We start from the raw sequence: 17,146 nt of genomic DNA, 5'->3' as shown, positions 1-17,146 counted from the left end.
CATATTGTTAATAAAAGCCAAGAAAGAACCTAAGCTGTTCTACATGTTTGTTCATAGTAACAATAAGAACAAAGAACAGCATAGTGACATTGAGAGATGGTAATGTAATATATGAAAAAGACGAGGAAATGTGTAACATAATGAATGATAAATTGCAGTTGGTATTTGTAACAGAAGAGGAATTCCAAGAACCTGAAACATAGATGCAAACACGGAAACTGGAAACAGTAGTAGTTGAGAGAAATGAGGTTCTTCATTTGATGAAGGATACAGATGTGAGAAAGACAATGGGACTGGATGAAGTAGCTGGTTGGGGCTTGGAAGAATGTGTAGACCAGTTAGTGAGGCCTACCTATGATATTAAAAGGTTTTCCACTGAAAGTGCAGAGCTACCTACTGCATGGAAAAGAGAAAATATGGTTCCAATTTACAGAGATGGTGAGTGGGAGGACCCGCTTAACTACAGACCGGTCTCCCTCACTACAGCAGAATAGTCTACAAACTATGTGAAAATGTCATTAAAAAAATTTATAAAATTCCTTGAAGGGAATATGGTAATAACATCCAAGCAATTTGGATTTAGAGAAGGGTCGTCATGTGTTATGAACTTACTGAGCTACTACAGCAGAGTGACAGACACTATTCAAGAGAGGGAAGGATGGGTAGACTGTGTTTACCTGGATTTTAAAAAGGCTTTTGATAGAGTGCCACACACAAGATTATTCTGGAAACTGAGAACCTATAGAGGTGTAAATGGGATATTGTTGAAATGAACGGAAAATTATTTGACACGAAGAGAAATGGGAACTGTAATAAGAAACAAGCTTTCCCACTGGAAAAAGGTAATTAGTGGAGTGCCCCAGGGTTCGGTGTTGGCCCCAATTATGTTCTTGATATATATAAATGACATGCCTGAAGGGTTGAGTACTTTTATCTATCTACTGTATTGCCAGATGCCTCAATCCCATAAGGGGTAGCCACAAACAAATCGCCTCCATGTCTCTCTGTCCCCGCCATTTCATTGCCCTACTCCCAGCTCACACCTCCCTCTCCCATATACCTTTCCACTCCATCCCTCCATCGCATCCTTGGCCGCCCCCTCCCTCTCCCCCCTTCCACTTCTCTCACATGCACTTTCCTCATCAGTCTCTCACCTTCCATCCTCTCTAAATGGCCAAACCACTGACTGTGTTTCTCCTAACACTAACTATCACATCCACATCCACACCACAACATTCCTTCACATCCTCATTTGTCAGCCTGTCTCTCCATGTGACTCCACAGGCTCCTCTCAAATAACTCACTTCCACTGCTCTCATTCTTGACTTCTGTCCCTCCAGCATGGTTCAAGCTTCACTTACATACGTTAGAGGTGGTTTCACAATACTGTCATGGAGTAACTTGTTCACTTCCATGCTCACTTCCCTGTTTCTTATCACTCCTTTCAAGGAACCAGCAACCTTTCTTCCCTGTTGCACCCTTTCAAGCACTTCACCCTCCAAACCTCCATCCTTACTCATCACACTACCCAAGTACTTAAATGCACTCACATCTCCATTTAATGCCCATCCAATCCCACTGTACATTCACTGACTTCACTTCTCTCGAAGACCATTACTCCACTCTTCCCTATATTCACCTTTAGATTCCGTTTCTTACACACTCTCCCAAACTCATCCATCAAGCCTTGCAGCTCCCCTTCGTTTTCACTTAACACCAGAGTATCATCTGCAAACAACAGTACAGGGAGTTTCCAAACACTGCCCTCTCTCACTAGGGCCGCTCCAACATCCACTGCCCTACCTTGTATCCCTTTTATAACCCCATCCATATACAGATTGAACAACCATGGAGACATGACATCCCTGTTTCATCCCAACCTTCAAATAGAAAAATTCACTCAGTTCATCATCTACATGCACTGCAGCCTTAGCACCCTCATACACACTCTTCATGGCCTTCAACAACTTCCCATCTACTCCATATATTCTTAATACTTTCCACAATCCTTGTCTATCCATCCTGTCATATGCTTTCTCCAAATCCATGAAGCCTGCATACAGCTTCTTTCCCTTCTCTAGAAACTTTTCACTAAGGATCTAAGAATGAATATCTGATCTACACAACCTCTTTCCTTCCTAAAACCTCCCTGTTCTTCTCCAATTAATTCCTCTGTTATTTCCCTTACTCTATCAATAAGTATCCTACCATATATTTTTCCTATTATACTAAGAAGGCAAATGCCCCCATGATTACCACACTCTTCTTTTTCCCCTTTTCCTTTGTACTAGGGAATAATTATACCTGACTTCCAATCCTCCGGGACTCTACCTTCCTCCCAGGCCAATCTGCACATCTTCCACATCCATTCCATTACTATCTCTCCCCCATGCTTCAGCATTTCACTACACACTGCATCAATTGCTAATGCAGAAATTATGAAACGTATTGAAAGAGTAAATTGTTGCAGGAACTGGAAAAAGATCTAGATAAACTCTACAAGTGGAGTCAAATGTGGAAAATGGAATTCAGTACTAATAAATGTCATGTACTGGAAATGGGAGTCAGTGATAAGAGACAAAGTATGAGTAGAGGATGCGAGATGAAATAATAAGGAGGACGAATGAAGAAAAGGACTTGATGTAACTATGCAGGATAACCTATCGCCAGAGAAATATATAAACAGGATTACTGGAGGAAATTACGGGCTACTGAACAGTATGAGGGTGACATTTAATTATATGGATGAAGAGATGCTGGGAGAGTTAATACTGACCATGTTAAGACAGAGACTGGATATGCAGCAGTGATATGGTCACCACACTTGACAAAGCACACCAGTAAACTAGAAAGAATACAAAGGGAAGCCACAAAATTGACACCAAGCTTGAGGGAGTTGTCTTTTGAGGAGAGATAAGCTGAAACTGTCAACCCTGAGAGAGAGATGAGGAGGAGAGATTTGATTACAATGTTTAGAGGAGTAAGATGAACAGAACAAGTGGACAGAGAGGACCTCTTTGTGAAAGATGATGGAAGAACAAAATGACATGAGTTCAAGCTGAAGAAGAGTCAATGCCTCAATGATACAAAGAAATTCAGTTTTCCAAACACAGCTATAGATAAACAGAATAATTTAGAGCGAGAGGTGATCCATGCAGACAGCATACATTTGTTTAAATCTAGATTGGATAATAAATATTCATTAAATGATATGGGAAAACATGAGCTTAGCTCAAATCTTGTATAACATGGTACAATTAAGTAAACACACACACACACAAACACACACACACACACACACACACACACACACAGAGGGAGTCATCGGAGGTAGACGTCCGTCATCGGCGCTCCGTACCAGACCAACACAGCCAGTGGCATTACCTAAATTAGTATCTTTGAATGAGTCAAGCTCTGTACCAGGTTAGACCAAATGATTTTTCATTATTAAAAGGAAAAGAAATAATAAGTTTAAATAAGACTGGTTCAAACAGAACAAAGAACCACGATGAGCTGAGTCAGCTGGGTTTGTTTATACTACAGCAACATGGGGAAAGTGTACATACTCTGTAAGTACATACTCTGTTCATTTAGTATTACAAAATGGATACATACTTCAGTAAAACAAATTTAGAAAAGAAAAGGGATAAAAGTAAAAAGCAAAATGATGATTTCTACTAAGAACTGGTTGAAGTGGAGACTCACAATAGACTGGTTGAACGTGTACACAAACTAGAAATAGCTTTCAAAAATGAAATTGATGAAATAAAGAAGCAAATGCCCTTGCAAAAAGAAGAGATAGAAAAACTAGGAAGGGAGGCCAATAAGAAAGACACAACCATCAGTGAACTAACAGTGGAATTGAGTACGCTTAGGAAGAAAGTGAGTGAAATGGCAAGTACAGTAGTCAATCACGAGAGTGTTATGGAAGAGTTAAAAAATAACACAGAGACAATTAGGCAAGCAAGCAGTCTTATGGACCAGAGCAGTGATACTGAGGAGAAGATAACACAGGTGAATGAAGCTGTGCAAAGCTACAAAAATGATGTAGAAACCACGTATGCTGAAATGGTGAAAGTAAAGAAAGACTTAGAAACAAGGGTGGAGGAAAAAAGCATTAAAAAGGAAGTGAAAAGAATAATCCAAAACAATCCAAAGTTAGTCAGAGATTCAGTAGAGATAAATAAATCAATAGTAATTACTGGCATAGAAAAGGAAGAAGTTAAAAACAAGATCACAAGAGACAAAAAGGAGATGGCAAATGTAATGAGCTTACTGAAAGAAGTATCAGAGGAAATCTGTAGTAAAGACATAGAGAAAAAAAAGGGGTTGGGGAAATACGAGAAAAGCAAGACAAGACCTCTAAAGGTGACTTTCCAAAGTGTAAACACTGTGGAAGAGATACTAAAAAATACAAAGAATCTTATGGAAAAAGAGGAGTTCAAAAATATATGGATAAAAAGATGCCTAACACAAGAGGAACTGGAATTAATGAAAGAGAAAAGGGAGGAAGCAAAAACAAAAAATGAGGGAAGATCAGAAGAGGAGAAGAAGAAATTTTTTTACAAAGTAATAGGATTGCAGGTACGAAAGTGGTACACAAACAGGATGGAATAAAAAGGAGGAAGGTAGTAGAACCATGTCATGACAAGTATATAAACAAGATGATAAAGTTGATGTACTCAAATGTGGATGGAATGGTATCTAAATTACTAGAGGTGAATGATTATGTCAGAGAAAATGAACCACAAATAATATGCTTAACTGAGACAAAATTAACACCAAGGATATCCAATGACATACTAAACTTAGAGGAATACAATATATGGAGAAGAGACAGATATTTAAAAAAAGGAGGAGGAATTATAATATTAACTAAGAAAAATCTAAAAGTCAAGGAAATAAACCTAGATATACCATCACAAGTAGAACTGATTGCAATCGAGATTGACACATCTGAAGGTAAAGTAATTGTAGCCAATTTATACATGCCACCCAGATCAAACACATGGGAAAGAGACGAATATGACGACCTGGCAGAGAGTACAATTCAGAGTATAAGATCATTGCTACATAAAATGGAAGAGAAATCGGAAAGAATTATACTAACTGGGGACTTCAATACAAATATAAATTGGAATACTCTAGATATAAATAGCCAAGAAAGCTGTTGGGACCAAAAGCTCCTGGATCTCGTACAAGAGTTTTTCTTAACGCAACATGCGAGGGGAAACCACCAGAAAAAGAGGACTTGATGTACCTTCAGTGCTAGATCTAATATTTACTAGGCAAGAAAATGACATTGACAGTTTAATATATCACCCTCCTCTCGGCAAAAGCGACCATGCAATACTAAATTATAACTTCAGGATAGCATATGACATAGTAAACAGCAATGACAGTTACAAAAAGAGCCTAAACTATAAAAAGGGAAATTATCAAGACCTAAAGAAGTATTTCTCAGAAGTTGATTGGGAAAATGAGCTTGGAGGACAAGATTTAAATGCTGTATATAAAAAATTTTGTGAATTTTATGAAATAGGAGTCCAGAAGTACATCCCACAGCACAATGAAGCAGATAAGAAAATACAGAAATGGTTCAATACAGAATGTACAAAATCAAAAGAAAGAAGAGATTTGTTGTGGAATAGATACAGAAGACACAATAGTGAAAGAGCGTATAATAATTACAAACAGGCAAGAAACGACTGTACAAGAATAAGGAGGGAAGCCCAAAAACAGTTTGAGGAGGATCTATCTATCTATCTATTGCCAGACGCCTCAATCCCGTTTGGGGTGGCCACAAACAAATCGCCTCCAAGTCGCCCTGTCCCCCGCCATTTCACTACCCTGCTCCCAACTCACACCCCCCTCTCTCATATACCTCTCCACCCCATCCCTCCATCTCATCCTCGGTCTCCCCCTCCCTCTTCCACCCTCCACCTCACTCACATACACTCTCTTCGTCAGTCTTTCACCCTCCATCCTCTCCACATGGCCAAACCACCTCAGTGTGTTCCTCACAACGCTTCCTATCACATCCACATCAACACCACAACGCTCCTTTATATCCTCATTCGTCAGCCTGTCTCTCCACGTGACTCCACAGGCTCCTCTTAAATAACTCATTTCCACTGCTCTCACTCTTGACTTGTGTCCTTCCAACAATGTCCAAGCTTCACTTCCGTACGTTAGAGTTGGTATCACAATACTGTCATGTAGTAACTTTTTTACTTCCATGCTCACTTCCCTGTTTCTTATCACTGCTTTCAAGGAACCAGCAACCTTTCTTCCCTGCTGTACCCTTTCAAGCACTTCACCCTCCAAACCTCCATCCTTACTCATCACACTACCCAAATAAACGTACTCACATTTTCCAATTCCTCACCATCCAACCTCGCTATACATTCACTGACTTCACCTCTCTCAAAGACCATCACTTTACTCTTCCCTACATTCACCTTTAGGTTCCGTTTCTTACACACTCTCTCAAACTCATCCACCAAGCCTTGCAGCTCCCCTTCGTCTTCACTCAACAACACAGTATCATCTGCAAACAACAGTACAGGGAGTTTCCAAACACTATCCTCTCTCACCAGGGCCACTCCAACATCCACTACCCTACCTTGTACCTCTTTTATTACCCCATCCATACTAACTGGGGACTTCAATACAAATATAAATTGGAATACTCTAGATATAAATAGCCAAGAAAGCTGTTGGGACCAAAAGCTCCTGGATCTCGTACAAGAGTTTTTCTTAACGCAACATGCGAGGGGAAACCACCAGAAAAAGAGGACTTGATGTACCTTCAGTGCTAGATCTAATATTTACTAGGCAAGAAAATGACATTGACAGTTTAATATATCACCCTCCTCTCGGCAAAAGCGACCATGCAATACTAAATTATAACTTCAGGATAGCATATGACATAGTAAAGAGCAATGACAGGATATAATCAATAAAAGCAGTGATCAACCAAAGCTGTTTTACTGCTATATCAGAAGCAAAACCAAAGTAAAAGATATAATACAATCCATTACGGACGAGGGAATCACTTATACACAAGAGAATGATATTTGTGAAGCACTAAATAAGAATTTCCAATTAGTTTTTACAGAAGAAAAAAATTTTGAGAGGGACTATGTGGAACACGCATGTCCACACATATTACCAGATATACAAATAGCAGAAAAAGTAATACAGGAGGAGTTAAGTAGATTAGACAGAGGAAAAGCAAGTGGTCATGATGAAATTTCATGTTGGGTATTACGAGAATGTGCAAAGGAGTTAAGTAAACCACTATTTTTAATTTTCAAGAAATCCTTGAGTCAAGGGAAACTACCTGATATTTGGAAAAAAGCAAATATAGTCCCCTTATTCACGAAAGGAAATAGACAAAATCCTCTCAACTACCGACCAGTATCACTGACCAGTGTTGTAAGCAAAGTATTAGAAAAACTTATAAGAAAAGCTTAGGTAAATCATCTAGAAGAACACAGTATGATAACAGAAAGACAGTTTGGTTTCAGAAAAGGAAAATCATGTGTTACTAATCTGTTGAGCTACTATGACAGAGTAACAAACATAATACAGGAAAGGGAAGGATGGGTGGACAGTATCTATTTAGATTTCAAGAAAGCTGTTGACACAGTACCACACCAACAACTTTTATGGAATTCGAAGCAAACTGTTTTGTTGGATGCAAGACTTTCTCATAAAAAGAGAAATCAGGACAGTACTAAGAGGAAACTACTCATCATGGAAAGAAGTGACCAGTGGAGTACCACAGGGTTCGGTGCTGGCACCAATCAAGTTTTTAGTGTATATAAATGATATAAACAGTAACACTGGAAATGAGAGCTATCTGAATATGTTTGCAGATGATGCAAAAATACAAAGGAGAATTACTAGCACAGACTCTTGTAGGAAGCTACAAGAAGAATTAAATAAACTTCATGAATGGAGTAGTACATGGCAAATGGAATTCAATGTGGACAAGTGTCATGTAATCAAGTTTGGTAAAAGTGGAAAAAGACCTGATTGGGATTATAAGTTAGGAAATAAAACCCTATACACATCAGAAAGAGAGAAAGACCTAGGTGTGATTATCAATAACAGACTATCTCCGGCTGACCACATCAGCGAGAAGGTACGGAACATGTATACACTGCTTGCAAATATGAGAATAGCATTCACATACATAAATGAAGACATGCTAAGAAGGATAATAACATCATTTATTAGACCAACCCTGGAATATGCACCAGTAGTCTGGAGTCCTCATCTCAAAAAGCATATAGACAAGATTGAAAAAGTTCAAAGGGCCGCTACAAGATGGATACCAAGCTTAAGGGACCTAAGCTACGAAGAAATACTAAATAAACTGAATCTACCAACACTACAGGAGAGAAGGAAAAGAGGTGACATGATAATGCTATATAAGTGCATATCAGGAAAGGAGAAAATAGACATAAATGATTACTTAACATATGGAGAAGCATCAGCAAGAGGACACTGCAAAAAACTGCATAAGAAGAGAGGTGATAAAGACGTAAGGAAGTTCAGTTTCCCAAACAGAGCAATTGATCAATGGAATGCACTACCGAATTAAATAGTGTGTGCCAAAACAATTCACAAATTTAAGGATATGTATGATAAATATGGTTTAAGACATGGGACAGTACGAGCTTGACTCATTCCTGTAAAGATACAATTAGGTAAGAACAATTAGGTAAGAACGCACACAGTATACCAAAGGAATACCAAAGAAAGGAAAAACATACGATTTACCTAAATGAAAAAAAATTATCCACAAAGATAACAAACTATATCCTACACTTAGAGGAATACAGTATATGGGGAAGACAGAAATTTAAGAAAAGGAGGAATTATAATCTTGAGAAAGAAAAATCTACAAGTCAAAGAAATGAAAATAGATATACCCTCACAAGCAGAACAGATTGCATTGGAAATTAACACATCTGATGGGAAATCAATTGTGGTAAATTTATACATGCCATCCAAATGAAACACATGGATAAGAGCTGAATATGAAGACCTGGTGGTGGTACTATATAAAGACTGTAAAATCAACTGAAAAATTGCGGGGAGACTATATATAGACGCTACCCCCAAAATTGTCCCCTGTAAATCCTAGCAGAGACTATATATAGACAGCAATGTGTAAGTGCCCTAGAGCCTCAGATATCCCTATCTGGCAACCAATGGGTAGCAGGTGGCCTATATAAGGGTGTGCACATGGTGACACAATCAGTCTGTTTCCAGCTCTTAGAGGAGGTGCAGCACTCTTTTGTTTCTCCTGTAGAACTCATTTCATACTTTTCTTTTGATATTTGGATGTCGTACTCAGAATCATGTACCACAGGAGGAACAAACCCATTAGAGATTAGGTTGGATTAGCAACAATTTAGTGAGAGAGGGTGGAGGGAAACCACATCCAGAGCACAAGTCCTGGACATAGCTTTGCTTGTGGGTGTGAGTGATTCCATTTACCTTACTTTTACAAATATGAATAATAGCTGCTAACAAAATAAAGGTTTTAGTATTATAAGCATCTTTGCTATGCTAATGAAATGTAACAATTGTTCCACATTGTGGTACAGTCTATATATAGATTGTGTTAAAGCCTTACATTGCAGCGGAGTCTATATATAGATTATGTTAAAGCCTTACATTGTGGTAGAGTCTATTTATAGATTATGTTAAAACCTATCATAATGCGGTGTACACTCAACCCTTGGCTATCACTCCCAATTGGTCCCGCTATGGATGCGCTATAGCCGAAACCGTGATAGCCGAATTGAAGAACTTATGGTAATAATTCTAATTGGTGCCATGACCTCAATATTTACCCCTGAGATACCTTTTTTGTACCACATATTAATATATAATAGTCTAAAAATGAGCATGTTTTATGATGTGATCACGATTCTTATAAATACCCCTCACAGTTGATTCATTGATGTTATGTTTCTTCCCCACACTTCGCTTGGTCTCACCATTCTCTATAAGTTTCACATTTCCAGTTAATCTGCATAACTTAGGTTCTTCCTCTTCTTTATTTCCCTGCCAGGTGCCGCAGCATTATGTTGGGTGATGGTAGGGGGAAGGGCAGGGGGTACGTTGGCCATGGTCATATAATAAAAAAAAGTTCTTGTTCTCGCTATCACTGTTCACAGTCTGAGGGCACGCACTTGAATGGTTTGGCGGGAAGGAGACTCGGTCAGGCGGCCAATCAGCGCTCGGCTGGCCCTGACATCACACGACCTATCACGAAGTGAAGATTTTTTGGCTGGACAGAGCACTGGTGCCTGGCCTTTTTGAAATTTTTGAATATTTGCGATGCACGATAGCGTGCATTTAGTGCATGATAAAGGTATTTGGGTAGTTTTTTATATAGGCGTGATAGCGAGATATGCTATAGTGGAACCCGTGATAGCCGAGGGTTGAGTGTAACTATATTTATGATCCAGTTCTGTGGTCGGGGGAATCTATATAAAGACTATTTTTTTTTTTTTTTTTTTTAGGTGCGTCTCACCAACTGCTGCCGCAGGCTAAGGGTTAACAACATTACTACCCAGAATGGAAGAGAAATCTGAAAGAATTATATTAACTGGTGATTTCAATACAACTGTAAATTGGAATACTCTAGATGTATGAAGCCGTGAAAGCTGTTGGGATCAAAAGGTCCTGGATCTTGTGCAGGAGTTTTTCCTAATACAGCATGTAATGGAAAACACTAGAAAAAGAGGACCTGATGATCCATCAGTACTAGATCTTATATATAACCGGCAAGAAAATGATACTGACAATATAATGTATCACCCTCCATTCAGCAAGAGTGACCATCTATCTATCTATCTATTGCCAGACGCCTCAATCCCGTTTGGGGTGGCCACAAACAAATCGCCTCCAAGTCGCCCTGTCCCCCGCTATTTCACTCCCCTGCTCCCAACTCACACCCCCCCTCTCTCATATACCTCTCCACCCCATCTCTCCATCTCATCCTCGGCCTCCCCCTCCCTCTTTCCCCCTCCACCTCACTCACATACACTCTCTTCGTCAGTCTTTCACCCTCCATCCTCTCCACGTGGCCAAACCACCTCAGTGTGTTCCTCATAACGCTTCCTATCACATCCACATCAACACCACAACGCTCCTTTATATCCTCATTCGTCAGCCTGTTTCTCCATGTGACTCCACAGGCTCCTCTTAAATAACTCATTTCCACGGCTCTCACTCTTGACTTGTGTCCTTCCAACAACGTCCAAGCTTCACTTCCGTACGTTAGAGTTGGTATCACAATACTGTCATGTAGTAACTTTTTCACTTCCATGCTCACTTCCCTGTTTCTTATCACTGCTTTCAAAGAACCAGCAACCTTTCTTCCCTGCTGTACCCTTTCAAGCACTTCACCCTCCAAACCTCCATCCTTACTCATCACACTACCCAAGTACTTAAACGTACTCACATTTTCCAATTCCTCACCATCCAACCTCGCTGTACATTCACTGACTTCACCTCTCTCAAAGACCATCACTTTACTCTTCCCTACATTCACCTTTAGATTCCGTTTCTTACACACTCAAGTATTAAATTGCAACTCCAGGATTACATGACACTGTTACCAGTAATGACAGTTACAAAAAGAGTCTAAACTACAAAAAGGGCAACTATCATGACCTGAAGAAATACTTCTTATAAACAGATTAAAAAAAGGAGCTTGGAGGACAAGAATTAAATATTACATATAGAAAATTCTGTGATCTTTGTGAAACAGCAGTCCAAAAATACATCCTTCAGCACAAAGAAACAGAAATGAAAATAAAGAAATGGTTTAAAATAGAATGAAAAAAAATCAAAAGAAAAAGGAGACTTGCTGTGGAAAAGATACAGAAGACACAATAGTGAGAGGGGATACTAGGTGCTACCCAAAAGTACCTGTAATTTCAATATTGTAGGAAAATAAGTTATTTTACCTCCTAGTTCTCACTGTCACCTTCAAAGTAATTCCCTTGGGCATATCTACAGGGGTCTCTGCCTTTTTTTCCACGAGTCCATGCATCCCTGGAAGGCTTCAGACATGATGGTCTTGAGCACCTCCTGCGATTCTGTCTGGATCTCCTCAATCAAGTCAAATCTATGCCCTTTCAGTCACAATTTCAGATTGGGAAACAGGAAGAAGTAGCAGGGGCAAAGTCAGGTGAATAGGGTGGGTGGGGAATGACTACCATGTTAGTGGAAGCCAGGAACTGCCAGATAACAACTGATGTGTGGGTGGGGGCACTGTCATGATGCAGGACCCAGTCCTTGTTCTTCCTCCATTCTGGACGTTTGCGCTGAATGTTCTCCCTCAGATGCTGCAAAACTTTACAGTAAAACTTTCCGCTGACAGACTGACTGAGTGGGACGAATTCCTTGTGAACAAAATCCCTTGGATATCAAAATGATCAGCATTGACTTGATATTGCTGCAAACTTGACGCGCTTTTTTCGGCCTCAGTGAATTGGAAGACTTCCATTGTGATGACTGCTGCTTTGTTTCCGGGTTATAACCATAAACCCATGATTCATCACCAGTTATGACCTTGGATATGAAGGTGGCATCATCTCTGACCTGATTCTTGAGCTCTTGCACTGCAAATGCAATGTGCCTTCTGCTCGCCACTCCGCAGTCTTGGCACAAATTTTGCAGTAATGTGTCTCATAACCAACACGTTCGACAAAATGCGTTGTACACTCCAGTACGACAGTCCAACGATATCACAAATATCATGGGTAGTTCGTCTACAATTTGCAAGGATAGCCTGATAAACATTTCCGATGTTTTCTGGTGTTGTTGCCATTGACGATCATCCAGAATGGTCATTGTCTTCGATAGACATTTGTCCTTCCTTGAACCGCTTGTACCAGAAAAATGTTCTGCTTTGGGATATGGCATTGTCACCAAAGGTTTGCTGAAGCAACCGGTGAGTTTCTGCAGCCATCTTGATGATCTTGAGGCAGAACTTGATGCAGGTTCTTTGTTCAGTGTGGTCCGCCAATGCAAAACCGCCAAACCACCTAGACACCATGTTACAATAGTAAGAGTAGCTCAACAACTCGTCTTCTCACAGACACGGCCGGAGCTACACTGACACACAAGAGGTGCTGCTGATTCTTCCTAGCGGCAAAAGGCAAAACTGCGAATGGTTGGCTCCCTCTCTTCAAATTACTGGAACTTTTGGGTAGTACCTCGTATAACAACTACAAGTATAGCCTAAACAGGCAAGAAATGATTATACAGTAACCTCTCAAATAACGCAGGGGTTAGGTTCCTGGAGAGGTTGCGTTAGTTAAAAACGCGTTTCTTAAACATAATTTTCCCATAAGAAACAATGGTAATATTGGGGGTTCCGTTCCTGGACTCTGAGAAAGTCTACCCATTTGGGGAGTTATGCGACTCTAAACTTAAAAGCAACAATATTAATTTGAAGGAAAATCCACGTAAAAAACAAAAACAGTATATCTGGGGAGAAATAAACAACATTTGAGCCCTAGCTGGACCGAAGTGTTGTTTACTTCTCCCCAAATACATACTGTTTTCGTTTATTACGTGGATACTCTTTCAATTCTGCTTCATTCACGGCATTGTGAAAGTTCCTAACATTATTAATGCAGTAGCTGGTCATAAAAACACTACAGTAAAAGCAACATTTTCATTACAGTAAGTAGGTCACAAACAATAACAACACACAGCCTCACTTCATCTATGCATCACTCGTCATCTGCTGCTGTCCCTCCTTACCCCGCTACCCCACTTCCCGCCGCTCCCCACCCTAAATTTTTTGTCCCTCCTTACTCTGCTGTACTTCCTCTTCCTCTGACTCCCGTGCTACTGGTGATGAAGATAACTCCCTTAAGTTTTCTGTCTTCTTCATAAAGAACTGCTCTATCTTGGTCTGAGTGGTTTTCTTCTTTCTGTTCTGCAGCATCAAGTTGTAACAATTTAGATCTACCATCACTTTCGTGGCCAAATTTTGTCCGAAAATGAGCCAAATTGCTCAGAAAGGGGCCAAACTTCATTTTCGAATATTATAGTTCGAATAAAACCAGTTTAAGCAACAGACAAATAAAAAATTGCATTTATGCATAAACTGCCACACACGGTCTATCAGCTTGGGACTGTCCAAGGCGCGCGCGGCTAATTTGAAACCATCACATACGTGTAAAGTTGCGTTAAATCGAGAAACCCTTGTTAAAACGAAAACGCGTTTTTTAAACTCGTGTCAGTTGAGAGGTAACTGTACGAAGATATGGAGGAAGCCTCAGAGACAGGTTGAGGAAGACATTATAAATAAAAGTAGTGACCAACCTAAGCTATTTTAACACGTTACCCGCGTTCTGGGCCACTGGTGTACCATTTGATGTCCTCTTTCCTAGCGTGTTGATACACTGATGGTGCAATAAAGGGTAATAATTTGTTTTCACTTTTTCATGTATTTCACCTTCACGAATATTGGCTGGGCAGATTTTTTGTTGCTGCTCCAACAGTAGAAGACATGTTGAATAGGATAATGATATAAGATTAGAGAAATGCCTATTTAGTTGGAGAATATATATCAGACTTTGAGTAGTGACTATTACATTTCATTTAGATGTCAAACAATACTATTCATTCATTCATCCATTGCCAGACGCCATGTATCCCAAACGGGGTGGCCAAGGGCTTAGAGTTAATTGTTTTACAGGGAGGGGCACTAATCCTCCACCAACCCCACTTGACACGTAGGGATGCCAACAGCATCTGGTGTTCCCAGGCGGTCACCCATCCAAGTACTAACCAGACCCAACGTTGCTTAACTTCGCTGATCGGACGGGAAGCGGTGTACTCAACGTGGTATATTAATTACACAAAAACTTTGAAAAATAACTCCATGTTGCAGAACTAGGGCCATGAGATGCAAATACACTTTTCTTGAAAAAACAAACAAGGAGTAAATTTACTAATGATAAATATTTGTGATTTTTTACTGGAAGAAAAAATGGAGTAACCACTCTTGTTTCTAACAGTTCTACATTTACTTTGTTAGGAAACAACAAAAAAAGATAAGTGCTGGATGTTTCTGGTTATTAAACTTTTTAAAATAATTATAAATGATTAATTATAACCAATACTTGTAATTATCCCTGGCTGGATACTGATGATTACTATTACGGCATTCAACGTACCCAGCTATCATTATGCTTGGTTGCAAAGAAACACTGTCTTCAGTGATGAAAAAAAAAAAACTTTAGAAAGCTGGTGAAGAGATTAGAAGGAGGAAAAATGAACAAGAAACAAGATAATAATAAAAAAGGTAGTGTTGGACCTTTGCATGGACTTCCTTCAATTACCTAAATAGCTAAGTGCCACCTGGAACTTCACGACAGAGAATGAGATGGGCACAAACCAAAGAAAACGAAGTGCCAGGTACGAGTGAGCGGAAACTGCGCTACCTGGGCCAAATTAGTACACTACCTCAGTGATCCACCAGTGGTGCATCATCCAACATGAGAAGAAAATGTCAGGATACCATGTGTTGGGCCACCAGTGACACACTACTTTTATGAAGGCATATCCCTCATTGGTACTCAGTAAAGCGACATAAATCCTCTCGCTGTGATAGTTCCTTGCAGACTGGTGGGAGAGAGTTCTAAAGTGAAACGCGACCTGGGAGAGAACTCATATTGCCGAAACGAGGGTAATGTGTTAATGCTACAGCCGAAGCAAAAACCAAAGTTAAAGATGAATTACACTCCCTTACAGATGTGGGAATCATCTATATACAAGAGAAAGATATTTGTGGAGCACTAAAAAAAAACTTCCAGTCAGTTTTTACAAAAAAAAAAAAAAAAAAAAAAAAATTTGAATGAGATGATATGGAACATACAGGCCCACACATATTATCAGACATACAAATATGAGAAAGAGAAGTACGGGAAGAGTTAAGTAAACTAGACAAAGGAAAAGCATATGGTCCTGACAAAATTGCAGGTTGGGTGCTACATGAATGTGTGGAAGAGTTCAGCAGACCATTGTATTTAATATACAAGGAATCCTTTAGGTCAGGGTAAACTACTTGATATTTGGAAGAAAGCAAACATTGTTCCCCTATTCAAGAAACGGAACAAACATAATCCACCCAGCTACTGACCAGTATCACTGACCAGTGTTGTAAGTAAGATACTAGAAAAGCTGATTAGAGAAATTTGGGTAAACCATATAGAAGAATACAGTATGATAACAGAAAGGCAGTCCGGTTTTGGAAAGAAAAAACCAAGTGTTTTTAATCGATTAAGCTACTATGATAGAGTTACAAAAACATTACAGAAAAGAAAACAATGGGTGGACTGTATTTATTTAGATTTCAAAAAACCATTTGAAAGGGTACTGCACCAAACACTTTTCTGGAAACTGTACCATCAAGGAGGTATCAAAGGCAACCTGGACTGCTGGATGCAGGATTTTCTCAGAAAAAGGGAAATGAGAACAGTTCTAAAGGGAAATTACTCATCCAGGAGGGAAGTGACTAGCAGAGTTCCACAGAGCTCAGTGCTAGCACCAATGATGTTTTTAGTACAGTATATATAAATGACACAGACAGTAACACTGGAAATGGAAGCTACCTAAGTATGTTTGCGGATGATGCAAAAATCATTCATTCATTCATTCATTGCCAGACACCACGTATCCCAAACGGGGTGGCCAAGGGCTTAGAGTTAATTGTTTTACAGGGAGGGGCACTAATCCTCCACCAACCCCACTTGACGTAGGGATGCCAACAGCATCTGGTGTTCCCAGGCGGTCACCCATCCAAGTACTAACCAGACCCAACATTGCTTACTAAAACAGATTCTTGCAAAGAGCTACAAGAAGAATTAAATAAGCTTCATGAATGGAGCAATAAATGGAAAATGGAATTTAATGTGGACACTTGCCATGTAATTAAGCTTAGTAAAAGTCACAAAAGACCAGACTGGGATTATAAGTTAGGAAGATCAACCCTACACATATCAGAAAGGGAGAATGACCTAGGAGTGATTATTAATAACAGACTATCTCTGGCTGACCATATCAGGGAGAAGGTACGTAACATGTATAG

The 17,146-nt window shown here is 39.6% G+C and overlaps 1 protein-coding gene and 1 pseudogene across 1 annotated transcript in view; both read right to left on the bottom strand.

Moving 5' to 3' along the window:
- The window catches only part of LOC145415010 (protein MON2 homolog), a 1,148,323-nt gene that overhangs the window by 618,762 nt on the left and 512,415 nt on the right, over window positions 1–17,146 (bottom strand). The gene's annotated exons all lie outside the window — the stretch shown is intronic.
- On the bottom strand, window positions 14,796–14,915 carry LOC145415185 (5S ribosomal RNA; annotated as a pseudogene).

The sequence above is a fragment of the Coenobita brevimanus genome, chromosome 101, assembly GCF_032717465.1.
Source record: "Coenobita brevimanus isolate Jiangsu-jjx chromosome 101, ASM3271746v2, whole genome shotgun sequence".
Taxonomy (NCBI): Eukaryota; Metazoa; Arthropoda; class Malacostraca; order Decapoda; family Coenobitidae; genus Coenobita; species Coenobita brevimanus.
Note: the sequence above shows the minus strand (reverse complement) of the source record. Positions and strands in the feature narration are given on the sequence as shown.